This window comes from Octopus sinensis, linkage group LG4, assembly GCF_006345805.1.
Source record: "Octopus sinensis linkage group LG4, ASM634580v1, whole genome shotgun sequence".
NCBI lineage: Eukaryota > Metazoa > Mollusca > Cephalopoda > Octopoda > Octopodidae > Octopus > Octopus sinensis.
In genome coordinates this window covers 71544004-71559496 of record NC_043000.1, presented here as the reverse complement: position 1 = coordinate 71559496, position 15493 = coordinate 71544004, and the positions used below count along the sequence as shown (strand labels likewise).

At 36.0% G+C, this 15493-nt stretch overlaps 1 long non-coding RNA gene across 1 annotated transcript; it reads left to right on the top strand.

Annotated features, from left to right (window-relative positions):
- Nucleotides 1–3100: 3100 nt before the first annotated feature.
- On the top strand, nt 3101–15266 carry LOC118763245. Its single transcript, XR_004998995.1, has 3 exons — nt 3101–3282; nt 8704–8710; nt 15257–15266. It is a non-coding gene; the product is annotated as an uncharacterized LOC118763245 (long non-coding RNA).
- Nucleotides 15267–15493: the final 227 nt, after the last annotated feature.

Genomic DNA, 15493 nt, shown 5'->3' with positions numbered 1-15493 from the left:
GCGCGCGTCTACGATGAGTCTACGATTTAAAAAAAATTTACCATCATATTTTTCCATTTTAATGCATTTTTTTTGCTTTTATATAAGGGAAGTAACTCTCTAAAAATATCTACGATGTGTCAACGATTTAAAAAAAAAATTTACCTTAATTTTTTTTCAATTTTTAATGCATTTTTTTGGCTATAACTCTCTAAAAATGCTCATATAGTTATTTCCCTTACAACCCGAGCAACGCCGGGCGATACTGCTAGTATATATATAAATATATATATACATATATATACATATATATATATATACATATATATATGTATATATATATTTATATGTATATATATATATGTATACAAAATGAGAAAATGGAGAAACATACCTTAATCAATCATCAACCATCAGATAATACCCAATCAATACTTTATTAAACCATTACACAACAGCAATGACATTATACATAATATATTACAAATATAACTAGACATAGAAATAGAAATAGAAAATACAATTACATCGTAGCTGACAGCTGTTTCGGCCGTGAAGACAGGTATGTCCCATTTAACCTATTAGCCATATAAAGCAGGTATAAATGAGACATTAACAAGAATGTCTTCAGAGAATTTAATGTAAGTATGTAAGGAGTGACTGTGTGGTAAGTAGCTTGCTAACCAACCACATGGTTGCGGGTTCAGTCCCACTGCGTGGCATCTTGGGCAAGTGTCTTCTGCTATAGCCCCGGGCCAACCAATGCCTTGTGAGTGGATTTGGTAGACGGAAACTGAAAGAAGCCTGTCGTATATATGTATATATATATATATATGTGTGTGTTTGTGTTTCTGTGTTTGTCCCCCTAGCATTGCTTGACAACCGATGCTGGTGTGTTTACGTCCCCGTCACTTAGCGGTTCAGCAAAAGAGACCGATAGAATAAGTACTGGGCTTACAAAGAATAAGTCCCAAGGTCGATTTGCTCGACTAAAGGCGGTGCTCCAGCATGGCCGCAGTCAAATGACTGAAACAAGTAAAAGAAAAAAAAAAGAAATAAATATAAAAATATAAAAATGTGTGCATAGACACTCATAATTCTACACATATATATATACACATTAATACAATATAAAAAATATATATCAATATACATTAACAAACACAATAACGTTCCATATTGAACTCATAGTTCTAAAACCAACATCAAGGAAATAAATGTACACTCACATTTAAATTTAAAGCAGGCATATATATTTAACAGTCCAGTTCACTAAAATGTATAACCACACAAAAAGTCAATAAAATTAATATTAATAATAATAATAATAATAACAACAACCATGATTGTACCATGTAAAGCAAGCGGACATCCACATATATACTCAATAAGTCGAATTCGTCTGTCCGCTTGATATTGATTTTCATAGATAGATTCGATTGGCTTACAGTTTTAAATTTGAATCACAATGGAAATTTTACGGTTAGTTAGCCAAGAAACATACATACGCACACGCACATACATACATAGTTATATGTATACACACACACACATACACACATACATAGCCACATACACAGCCAAATCATAAATAAATAAATAATATAAGAGGTAGAATCGCAACTATACACATGCAAAACAGAGGAACCCAACCGATTGCACATACATGCATGCAGACATCAAGCCCCCCCAAAACGACACCAAGGCCGTGGTATTAACTAAGTAGATCCACTCACATATTTCCATAAAACAGTAAATGCAAACATACATATAATTATATCCAGATAGAGAATGTAATTTTTCATAAGGTACATAATACATATGACACCGTATTTTTCGTAAACATAGTATTTTATAACTAAAAAGTCCGCTAACTTAACCGCTATGCTATATTCAAACATTCGCTAAATTGTAAAGTATAGAATACCCATTTCTGTTTGACTATCAAAAGACATAAAAATATATATATACTAAGTTAACATCGGTTTATAATAATTAAATTATAAGAGATTAATTGTAAGAAGTTAAAATACGCTAATATTCTAAGATATATAATCAAAATAACTCCTTATAGCATAAACAGATAGCATCCCTACGTAATAAATCCAATGTTATTACAATACTAATATTTTTCTATTTAAACCCTTACCAACGAACTAATAGAATTACACTCACATCTACATGTCCATATGTATACTCATGTGTAACAACAGACATACACATACACACCATATATTTTCACATATGATGTGCGTGTAAACATTCGTAGTACTTATATATATATATATATATTTTTAAGCATCAGTGGACACATAAATACATATATAATAATTAACAGGATTTGGCATTAAATAATATCAGTGGAGGGCTTACCAATAAATAGTATATAAGTAAATAACAAAAATTAAATTAATTATAAGTTAATAATTGTAATTACTTAAAATTAAAATATAATAAAATAAAATAAGATGAAATAATTAAAATTAAAATGAAAATATAAGTAAAAGCTAGTATACATATATATATATTATTATAATAAATAATGGATATGTATGTATGTATATACATGTATATATATGAGTGTGTGTATATATATAGTTATTTTGTTTCGAATTTGTGTGAATGTGTATAGAATAATATATCAGTTGATTAAGTTAAAACATGGTCTGATTTTCATGTTTTTTATTATGGTATTTTAACATTAAAAAAATATTTTGTAATGCTCATAAAGTTAAATTAGCGCTTTCATACATAGTATTATCATCAGATTTCAAGTGTGTTTAACTGACAGTTGAGTTCTTGACAATTTTAGTACCTCTTAGAACACTCCAGCAAGCTGATTTTTAGAATACCTTTTTGACCAATCTGCATGGATCTTAAACATCACAGTTTGCCAGGTGTACCAATATTCTGTAACTTGTTTATATTTATATGCTAGAGATATTTTTTAATCCACATCATTAACTGGTTGTTATATTTTTGCTGTTATTTCTGTGCAGAACAGGTTTGAACATTTTAATAAACTGTTTTTCTTTTATCTTTCTCCAGCCTCATTTGTGTCGTAGTTTGTGGAAAGGAAAACTTAGAAGCATTTTCTGACCACAGGTCTCTATATGTTCGCTCAATGGAATTTGGTGAACATTGGTGTTCCGGATTTGTTGTCTGCAGACTTGTGAGCGTTCTGATAATGCATTCCCTGTCTCGCCTATATATAATTCCTCGCAATTCGGGCATTTAATGTAGTAGATCAAATTTCTGCTTTTGCAGTTCATATCTGCATTTGCGAAAATCTGTCCATTTTTTGTTCTAATGCATCTACCTGTATGCATGTATTAACACATTCCACATCTGTTATCATTACACTTGGATACTGTGAATGTTTTATCCTATTTGTTCATGTTGAATTTTGCCTTTGTTAATAGTTTCTTTAGGTTATGTAGTTGCCTTTGCTTAAGATAAGTGTTTGATTAGTTATATATTTTAATTTTTCAATATGTTTTATGATTGGCACATTTGTTTTGATGATATTAAAAATGATTGGTCAAAAAGGTATTCTAAAAATTCAGCTTGTTGGAGCATTCTAAGAAGTACTAAAGTTGTCAAGAACTTTAATATTAGATAAACACTTTTAAAATCTGCTGATCACACTATGTATGAAAGTGCTAATTTAACTTTATGGGGATTACAAAATATTTTTTAATGTTAAAATACCATAATAAAAACCATGGAATCCAGATTGTGTTTTAACTTTATTCAACTGATATATATAGTTATATACATGCTTGTGTGTGTGTGTCTCTCTCTCTCTCTCTCTCTCTCTCTCTATATATATATATATATATATATATATATATATATATATATATATATACTAGCAGTATCACCCGGTGTTGCTTGGGTTTGTTTCAACCCTTTAGAATTAGAATTTTTGAAAAGTAAAAATTCTACATTATGCAACTTGTTATTCTCTTCAAGTGAACATTTTTCCAGTTGAAATATACCGAAAAATGGTGACACAGCAGTCAAACATCGTAAAAAATAGGGATTTTCATAGAAAAAAAGCACCTTTTTGATGTAAATAATTTTTGGTGTTAACATGGTCTGATTTGAATTTTATCTTCTACAGAATGAAGAGCAAGCCTTCTTCTATCATACTCTCAATTTTGGTCAACTTGCGCTGCAGGGTCTCGAAGGAGATAGTGTTAGTTGAAGACTACCAAACCTGCCACACACAGACAACTTCAGCTTTATATATATAGATTTGCTACACACTACTTTCCATCCTTAATAATGAAAGTTGGTAGATCCAAAAGTTAAACACACAGATACACACACAGACACACAAGTTGAGTTTTATATATATAGATTTCTCGATGGAGATTTCAGGGGAGAGTTTCTGGCAATGTATCGTGATGATCAAAAATCCGGCCTGCTAAAATTTGGTTAAAGTGATTCAAACTGCAGACTCAATGCAAAATGGTCACATTTAATTCAAACTGTTAAAAATATTATGAAAACAATTGGTATGTGTTCACAAAGTCCAAATGATTAATACGAAAAAACCCTCCACGCTACATCCCGAAAATTCATTACTTTGCCACATTTCTACAATGTTTACGGCGATTCGTTTTTATATCTTGATTTTTTATTTTTCATGCAATTTACGCATGCTTGCACACGTGGTGAACACAGTTCTCGTCAAACAGCTGACTGAGTAAAGTTCACTATTCAATGCATGGGATAAGGCCTAAACAAACACATTATCGATTTTTGCACTTGTGAGATGAATTTCGGAACAGAAATAGCGCAGTTCAATTTTCATTCGCCTAAACTTTAAGTGACCCATTTTTGGTCCTTCTACGATTTGTTGGCTAGGAGATGTGCCGGGAAGTTAAACACACAGATACACACACAGACACACAAGTTGAGTTTTATATATATATAGATATATATATATATGTATAAAACTGAGAATGTGTCTGTATGTGTGAATCCCTAAGACTCAAGAACTATCCAACCAATTTCATTCAAATTTTACACATTCATTACTTAAGGTCCATGGAATGTCATGGGCCAAAAAAATGTTCAACTTCTTGCCTAATGTGGGCCAAGAGCAATATTTTAGATTGGTTTGATATTACATGTCAAAAGGGAATATTCTTTCACTTTTAATTCTAAGTCCAAGGTATAGAAAAAATAAACATTTACTGTTCAATTATAATTTGATAATTATCGCAGCTGTTGCAAGGTTGCAACGCATTTACAGTTACATATTAACCCTTAAATTAACATTTAATACATGTGCTTATATATATATATATATATTAAGAAATTTATCTATAATAATAATTGTGGCATTTACCGTTAAATCAGCAGTTTGTACATGTGCTTCTATTTGGTTAATATATATATATATATATATAATGTCCAGTTCCTTTGGTTTGTGTCTATGTTTTCGTTTCTCTTTGTGTTCGACGTCCCTTTGGTGTCCTGTACTCATATATGCGTGTATATGTACATGTAGAGGTAGGTACGTACATATATGTTTATATATATGCATATGTTTTATTTCATTTATTAACCCTTTCATTACCAAACCGCCCAAAGCCGCCCGAAAAAAATTTTGGTTAATGTGACCAAACCGCCCAAAGCCGCCCGAATTTACCTATTCATATTTAAATGAGAATATCAGAGCAAATCTCTTTAGTACATTCGTGAAAACATGTATTATACTTCATAAACAGTTCAACTACAGTTTTGTACAATAATCGAAGTGTAATTTTAATTACGTGAATTTTGAGAGATTTTTTTCCGAAATTTGTTCCTATTGTGTTTTCAAAATTTGTAATTCTGACAAAAAATGGATACGAATTTCATTATATCAAGCAGCGAGTCAGAATTCGAAGGATTTTCTACTGAAGACCTTCATAAATCTAACTCTATGACTGAAAAAAAAAAAGCACATGGTATTTGATAATGAATCTGATGTTTCATTTTCCGAAAGTGAAAACAGTGAATTCGAGAGCTCCGACAGCGATAAAGAAAACGAATTGGCACCTGAATGGAGTGAAAATTTAAAAACTGTTTCTTTCGGTGATTTTTCTGAAGAAACTGGACCAAGCCACAGACTTTCCCAGAAGAGTAAAGCCTTAAACTATTTCTTTTTACTTTTTCGAATGAGCCTATTTGAAATCATTACGGCGGAAACGAACCGTTACACTAAACATAAACAAAGCGAAAGAAACGATAGTTTGTGGTTTCCCATAACCTTAAATGAAATTAAGACTATTTTGCCGTAAATATTATTATGGGTATCAGAAAGTTACCCAGAATAACAAATTCTATCATAAAATTTTGTTGTATACCCAATTGAATATTAGCTAATAACCCATTTTCTATAGCGATGTTTGAACAAAATTTTAATTTTATATTTTGTTGAATTTACTTGTATCTACCTGCAATTAGAGTCACTTTGTGACAAAAATTATAGTATAGAATTGGTTGAGAATATTTCATTAAATTATCTTCCAAAAATCAGATTAATATATTGATAAATAAAAAAGTTATAGTTGTTTAATGAAACCAGACTAAATTTATGATTACGTTAGAAATTAATTGAAACACATAAGGGGTGTATTTTGGTCAGAAATATAGTAACAAAAGGGTTAATATATTATATGACAACACGCACGCACCCCCTTAAGTAAGATTGTTCTGTATATCAAGTTTTGGTCTTGATATTAACTCTGATGCGCACTCTTCACCTTTCTGTCCCATCCCTATTCTTTGATTTTCTTTTTCCTCTACTTAACTTGTCTCTTCCTCTCTCTCCCCCTTACCATTCTTCATGGTTTCCTCGCAGCCATTCCCCTTCTTCTCTCCCTTCCTCTTGCTCCTCCTCCCCCCTTCCCATCGTCCACCCGCGACGATACTTCCGCTCTGACTGTCTTTCTGGCCTGGCCTTTCAAGGTAACTGGACGACCTTCTTCCTGCTCCCCTGTCGTTCACAAAAAATTCTGCGTTTGCAATACTTTTTTCGTTCAGCGTCAACAGCCCTTCTTATCTTGTTTTTCCCTGTCTTTTACTGTTTATATTTTTGTACTGTCGTTACTGTCCTGTTTTTTTACCATTTTTTTACCCCTCTGCGAAAAGATCTCAGAATTTTAATTGATTTGCTTTTCGCAGGAAGGAAATTTTCTTGTCGAAGATACATCTTGTTTTTATCCTTCGAAACGTAGAGTAGATGAAACCATAGTGACTGAAGAAGGGTTTTTTTTCTTTGTGTTAATTGTCCTGTACTCCATTTTTTGTTGTTTTTAAAAAAATGTCCAGTTCCTTTGGTTTGTGTCTATATTTTCATTTCTCTTTGTGTTCGACGTCCCTTTGGTGTCCTGTACTCATATAAACGTGTGTATGTACATGTAGAGGTAGGTACGTACATATATGTTTATATATATGCATATGTTTTATTTCATTTATTAATATATATATATATATATATACACATACACATATATACATATATCGAACGGCTCCATCAAATAAAATTTTACAAGGTAATAGTATCACACCCCACCAGTGTCACCATAATCTCTACATATATAAAACTGAGAATGTCTGTCTGTCTGTGTGTTTCCCTAAAACTTGAGAACTACACAACCAATTTCATTCAAATTTTACACATGCCTTACTTAGGGTCCATGTAGTTTCATGGGCAAAAAAATGTTCAACTTCTTGCCTAGGGCGAGCCCAGAGCGATATCGTATCTTCTCCACTATTTCAGTATTACGTGTTAAAAGTGAAACAAAAACATTTCTCTATTTTATGTCAGATACTTTCACTTTAACAATAACAATTTGAGATAATAATAACAATTGAATTATATGTAGTAAGTAATAATTAAAATCAAACTAAAGTATAATGTAATCGTAACATAACAATAGTAAAAATAGCAATTGGTATAAAATTGCATCAATGACTTGAACTTGAATAAGTGGTTTCGCATGAATGGGAATAAATGAAAAATAAAATTAGCATGCAGGAATGGAATAGTCCAGATGGAGCTGTGCACATACCGTTTACCACAGCATTTACATTAGATTATCTGCTAATTAGCTAGCATTAAGTATCTATATGAAGTTTGGTTGTATGTAATGTCTGTTTTCTCAAACAGCCACTTCTACTGAGTACTGCTGTTGGTTTATTTCTTATACATAAAGGACTATAGCTTCAACTGCGTACTGCTTTTTGATTCACCGTATGGTTTGTTGTTATTATTACTGTTTAACTATTGTTATCACGTTTGTTGGTTCCTCGTAAGGGAAGCGTTGTTGTGTTGCATTTGTTAAATAATTGTAAACCGTAACCCTCCCCCTTTGGGAGAAGGAGCTTTGGCTATTGTTTGAAAATTGAATTGTGTCCCTGTTTGGGGAAATTGACAATATTTTCACCGTTTATACGGAAGCATTTTTGTTAGAATGCCTTCGATAGAAGAAAGTCCAAAAATGAATTTCGCTGCAGCCGTCGGCGGGCGCGAACTCATTAAAATTAAAAGGGAAGAAATACAAACCTATTTTGGATTGGTCACCGACAAAGACGGTGAATCTAGGATAACACTACCAAACGAAATAAAAAATTAAATTAAAGAAAAGACTATTGTCTATAAAGTTTACAATGTAAAGAAAAAAAAGATTTGAACATCTGGAGGAAAGCACCATTGAAAAGTGTCTTGGTGCGACTATGAAAGATATCTAACCAAAGGCGGTAAATTCACCACAATAGAAGCAAGGTTCGAGTCAACGGAGCGTGCAAGGGAGTACTCAACTCAAACCTTGCAAAGTGGAAATATTTTATTTTTACCTTTATATCTGGGACGTAGGACATCCCGGATATTTTGTATTTTATGTGCAGATGTATATATATAGATGTACATGTAATATGTACACATATATATATACACATATATACATGCACTAGCTCTATGAATCGGCAATGATGGGTCATATTGCTATTTTTTTTTAATATTTTGATTAAAAACAATATAACATTTTATAGAGATAATCTTTCTATACTCAAATATAGTTAGTACAGGACATTTTATACCATGACGACAACAGCATCACATTTTGTATATGAGTGTGTATGTGTGTGAGTGTATGCATGTGTACATGTCTGTCGATGTGTGTGTTTCCACATTTGACGACAACGTCACATTTTGTATATGTGTGTTTATGTGTCTGTGAGTGTATGAGTGTTTCTGCATTAGGGACATTATTCGGTCAAACCAAAGTGTTTGGCCCAAGCAAAAAAGAAATTAAAAATTAGTGTAATAGGTGTACAACAATATGTAGTATACGAATATGAATAAATGTGCGCTTGCGAATGGCGGGGTGGGGGAGAGGACTCAGAAAGTTCACATTGTGAATGTTCCGAGTTGTCTCACCACAGCCAAAAGACAAAGAAAAATAGTGTAATAGGTGTAAAACAACTTGCTGTGAACGAATATGAAAAAAAATGTGCACTCGCCAACAGGGGGTGGGGTAGAGGACTCAGAAAATTCACATTGTCAGACCATGACCTTTAAACTCTAGTGTTTGACCCAAGCAAAAAAATAATTAAAAATTAATGTAATAGGTGTACAATAACATGTAGTAAACAAATATGAAAAAAGAATGTGCATTCGCAAATGGGGTGGGGAGAGGACTCGGAAAGTTCACATCGTCAGACAATGACCTTTAAACTCTAGTGTTTGACCCAAGCAAAAAATTAATTAAAAATTAGTGTAATAGGTGTAAAACAACTTACTGTAAACAAATATGAAAAAAAATGCGTGCTTGCGAATGGGTGGGGGAGAGGACTCGGAAAGTTCACATTGTGAATGTTCCAAGTTGTCTCACCACAGCCAAAAAAAAATGGTGTAATAAGTATACAACAACATGTAGTAAACGAATATGAAAAAAAATGCGCGCTCACGAACGGGGTGGTAGTGAGGAAGAGGACTTGGAAAATTAACATTCTCAGACCTTGACTTTTAAACTCCAATGTTAGACCCAAACCAAAAAAAAAAATTGTGCAATAGGTCTACAACAAGACCTTTTAACTCTAGTGTTTGCCCAAGGTGCCATGCAATGGGACTGTACCTGGAACCATGTGGTTGGGAAGAATATCCATTTTCTTTAGGGAAAAAAATCGAATCATGTGAATTCTCCTGGTCCTCTACTACCCCACCGTTCGCGAGTAAGTGGTTTCAACTATTGCCTCGGGCTGAGCAATGCGTCCTGGAGGCCGAACATGGCATTTCAGACGGAAAAAATTATCTATGCTATAAACAATGAAAACAAAAATTAGCACACAAAATGTTTTCGATTCTGTCTTCTATATAATGGTATTAACAAAAACAATTGCAGTGTGGATGTTTGTAAGCTATTCATGAACATATGCACACACACACACGCACACAAAAAAAATTTGGTTTCACTGCAACATTTAAATCTCATTTCAATCTCAATATTTTTGTCGCTTTGAAACCGAGACTTGTTCACTGACAAAACAGGTGTAACATGAATTTTTGTCAGGGTTTTGCTGTGGTTTCAGAGAACAAAAATATTTAGACACAAATGAAATTTATATGTTGCAGTCAAAGTAACAGTTTTTGTTGTTCAGGAGTTGCTTACAAATATCTTACACGCTGCAAATTATTTTAAATATTCAACCTTACCCTGCCCCTAATTACAAAACTTTCCAGTTTTTAATTATTTTTATATTTGATTCTTTATGCAGACAGTTTATGTTATTAAAATAAATTGTCTAACATTTCTTTAAATTGTTATGAGAAACAAAATTTACTAATAGAGAATGGCATTATAGAAATAATTTTTACCTGTGCATTGTCCATTTCTTGGGTATAAGCAAGTCCTTATATATATATATTTCTTCAGTATTTTTCTCCCATTAAAGGATGAAGCAGTGAAATATAAGTAACAATAAAACAGAAACTGTGTGTCAGAAAACATTCTCAAAGAAAAATGTGTACTACCACAATGAATTACAGAAATTATGTTTTGCATCAGCCTTAACCAAGAGCAGCACTTCCCTTCACCCTTTGCTCAGCATGCTAAGAGAGGCTTTCAGCCGTAAGAAAGATGCTGCTGCCTTTCTTCCTTTCTAGTCAGCAGCATGACTACCTTACTCTTTCACTCTCTACTGACAGACAACCATATCGGCTACTAACCAGCAAGTCATCTTTGTCGTCACTATCACTAGAACTGTTACTGTCTCTTTAACAACCTGTTGGGTAAACGAATGAATATATGTAATTAATATTTCTTCCTTCTTGGTGTTAATTCTTCGATGTTCGCTGGTTACTATGAACCTTGAAGTGTTACATCTATACGCTACATTTAGTATCGAATTGATATGGCATATCACATACAGCCAGTTACAAGATGTATGTGTATTTTAACATGTGTATGTGTATGAGTGGGTACATACATGCATGTATGAGTATTATATATATCATCATCATTTAGCGTCCGCTTTCCATGCTAGCATGGGTTGGACGGGTCAACTGTGGTCTGTGAAGCTGGAAGGCTTCGTCAGGCCCAGTCAGATCTGGCAGTGTTTCTACGGCTGGATGCCCTTCCTAACGCCAACCACTCCGCGAGTGTAGTGGGTGTTTTTTACGTGCCACCTGCACAGGAACCAGACAGAGCTGGCAAACCGAACGGATGGTGCTTTTACGTGTCACCGGCACGGGGCCAGGCGATGCTGGCAACGGACACGAACGGATGGTGCTTTTACGTGCCACCGACACGGGGCCAGACAGAGCTGGCAAACGGCCACAAACGGACAGTGCTTTTACGTGTCACCGGCACGGGGGCCAGCCGAGGCTGGCAACGAACATGAACAGATGGTGCTTTTACGTGCCACCGACACGGGGCCAGACAGAGCTGGCAAACGGCCACGAACGGACGGTGCTTTTACGTGTCACTGGCACGGGGCCAGGCGAGGCTGGCAACAAACATGAACGGATGGTGCTTTTACGTGCCACCGACACGGGGGCCAGACAGAGCTGGCAAACGGCCACGAGCGAATGGTGCTTTTACGTAACACCGACACGGGTGCCAGACGAGGCTGGCAGCGGACACGAACGGATGGGTCACTTAACCCCTGCTTTCTGATATATGATTTGATTTTGATTGTTCTCACTGGTCTTGCCGGGTCTTCTGACGCACAGCATACTTCCATAGGTCTCGGTCTCTGGTCATTTCCTTGGTGAGACCCAGAGTTCGAAGGTCGTGCTTTACCACCTCAACCCAGGTTTTCCTGGGTCTACCTCTTCCACATGTCTCATCAACTGCCAGGGTGTGGCACTTTTTCACACACCTGTCTTCATCCATTCTTGCCACATGACCATACCAGCGCAATCGTCTCTCTTGCACACAACATCTGATGTCCAACTTTTCTCTCAAGGTACTTACACTCTGTCGACTATGAACACTGACATTACACATCCAACGGAGCATACTAGCTTCATTTCTCGCGAGCTTACGCATGTCCTCAGCAGTCATGGCCCATGTTTCACTGCCATGTAGCATGGCTGTTCGTACACATGCATCATACAGTCTGCCTTTTACTCTGAGCGAGAGGCCTTTAGTCACCAACAGAGGTAAGAGCTCCCTAAACTTTGCCCAGGCTATTCTTACTCTAGCCATTACACTTTCAGCACACCCACCCCCACTACTGACTTGGTCACCAAGATAACGGAAGCTATCAACTACTTCTAGTTTTCCCCCCTGGAAAGTGACGGAAGTTGTTTTCTGCAGATTTTCAGAGGTTAATTCTCCCGAGCATCTGCCACATACAAAAACCATCTTCCTAGTTAGCCTTCCTATGACATTGCTGCACCTCTTATGTGTCCATAGCTTACACTTGGTGCATCTTATAGAGTTTCTACCTACACCTTTTCTACAGATCGAGCAGGGCCATCTACCTGAAGGCGTTTGTGATTTGTCTACCTTCCTACTTATTACGACTTTGGTTTTAGCTAGGTTGACTCTAAGGCCCTTCGATTCTAAACCTTGCTTCCACACCTGAAACTTCTTCTCCAGTTCTGATAGTGACTCAGCAATTAGAGCAAGGTCATCAGCATAGAGGAGCTCCCAGGGGCATCCTGTCTTGAATTCCTCCGTTATTGCCTGGAGGACTATGATAAATAGGAGGGGGCTGAGGACTGAGCCTTGGTGGACCCCTACCTCTACCCGGAATTCTTCACTGTACTCGTTGCCAACCCTCACCTTACTAGCAGCGTCCCTGTACATGGCTTGCACAGCTCTCACTAACCATTCATCTATTCCTAGTTTCCTCATTGACCACCAGATGAGGGATCGGGGGACCCTGTCGAAGGCTTTCTCCATGTCAACAAAAGCCATATGTATGTATGTATATGTTTAAAAAATTTTTCAGTTTTAACCGTTGTCTGCGAAAATAGTGACATATATGTAGATGGATAAATGTATATATGTATATAGTTTAAGATTATACGTATATATGTGTGCAGCACCATTTGGGCGTGGTCATTGCCAGTACCACCAAACTGGTACGTAAAAGCACCCACTACACTCTCGGAGTGGTTGGCGTTTGGAAGGGTATCCAGCTGTAGAAACTCTGCCAGATCAGATAGGAGTCTGGTTCGCCAGACCTCAGTCAAATCGTCCAACCCATGCTAGCATGGAAAGCAGACGTTAAATGATGATGATGATGTGAGTGTGCATACGTGTTTATATGATTGTGTGTACTTGTACATATGTATAGGGAGGTTTATATTTGCATGTATCTAAGACGTATCCATCCACCATTAGACAGTTGTGAGAGAGACACGAGGTAGAGTAATATGCTTTATTAAAAAGCAGCAAAAATATCACAAAACCTTTTACTCAGAGTTTCATGTTCCCGTTCATCAGATAGTTTTGTGAGGAGGGTTGCTAGAAACCCAGCAGGATTAAAAACAAGACCTGTTGAATGGTCGGATGAACCTTGAGTAGGCTCAATGGCTATCTAGTAATAGCATGGGTATGCACAAATTCCAGAATGGTGTCCAGCATGCTGAAAGACCACTGGGATTGTGGCACTCCTCAGCTTTTGTTGAAGCATGTCTCTAGGAGAAGGTCACTTTGATATAAAAGCAGATATGCAGGGAATGACATTGGACATTTTGGGGATCTTTGGTTTGTGCTAGAGATCATGGCAACTCATATTGACACCAAACATCTTGCTCCGGCTTGTCTCTGGATAATGTCAATAAAGTGGAGAGGGTCTGTGAGGTGTTGTGTTAGCCTTATTGAACCTAAAACTCTGCACAGGCATTGCTGACCTCTGCGCGATATGTGCATTTTTTGTTTTATTTTTCTTCCCTATATATATTTATTGTATTTTTAGTATATATATATTTTTATTTTTAGTACATTTCTTTTTATTTGGAAGTCCTGTGGCAATGGGAAGGTGGTGAAGCATGTAGTCAGCGACCTGCACGTAGGTGGTCCATGCTACATATAAAGTCGCCCAAGACAGCAATAGGATTCAGTTGCTGCATGGGTGTCTGAGCAGCTCCATTTGGAGAGAGCACTGCTCATCCAGAGGCTGGAAGATGTTCTAGAAAAGGTGTACCAAAAATTGCCTGTCTTTCTATATCTGGTCAGTTTAGCACAACTGATGGATGTCCACCCTGCACTTGAAAAACAAAGAGACTTTTATTTACAAAATCTGGATGGAACTTGAACATTTCATGTTGAAATGTGCACACTCTGTTGGATAACAAGAGTGATTGCCGGTGTGAAAGACGCACTGCACTTGTTGCTCACGGGCTGAACCTTTATAACATTGACGTTGTTGCACTTTCAGAGATTCATATAGGTGATGGTCAGCTTGAGGAAGTTGGAGGTGGATACATCTTTTCTGGGAAATGGAGGCAGAAGCAGGAGTGAAGAAAAGCTGGTGTTGGCTTTGCAGTTCGATCTGATATCCTTAAAGAGTTGGAGGGGCTTCCTGTTCCTATAAATGAATGTCTAATGACTCTACGATTTCACTTGAAAGGTGGGCGGTTTGTTACTCTAATAGGTGCCTATGCACCTACTTTGACTAGCTGTGATGAAGATACAAGTATTTTTATACCCAGTTGAGAGCCATACTTCTGAAAAATCCCTAATTCTGATAAGGTCATTCTACTGGGGGATTTCAATGCCAGGGTTGGAACTGACTGGCAAACATGGAACTCTCTAAGACATTTTCCAGTAGGGAAAATGAATAGTAAAGGCCTCATGCTGCTTGAGCTTTGCGATGAACATTGACTTTACATCGCAAGCACTCATATTATACACAAAGGTGATCACATGACAACATGGATGCATCCAAGGTCTAAAGTTTGGCACTTACTGGATTATATCATCATCTGCAAACATGTCATCTATGACAATTGTAATGTCAAGTCCTTTCATGGATCAGAATGCTGGACATACCA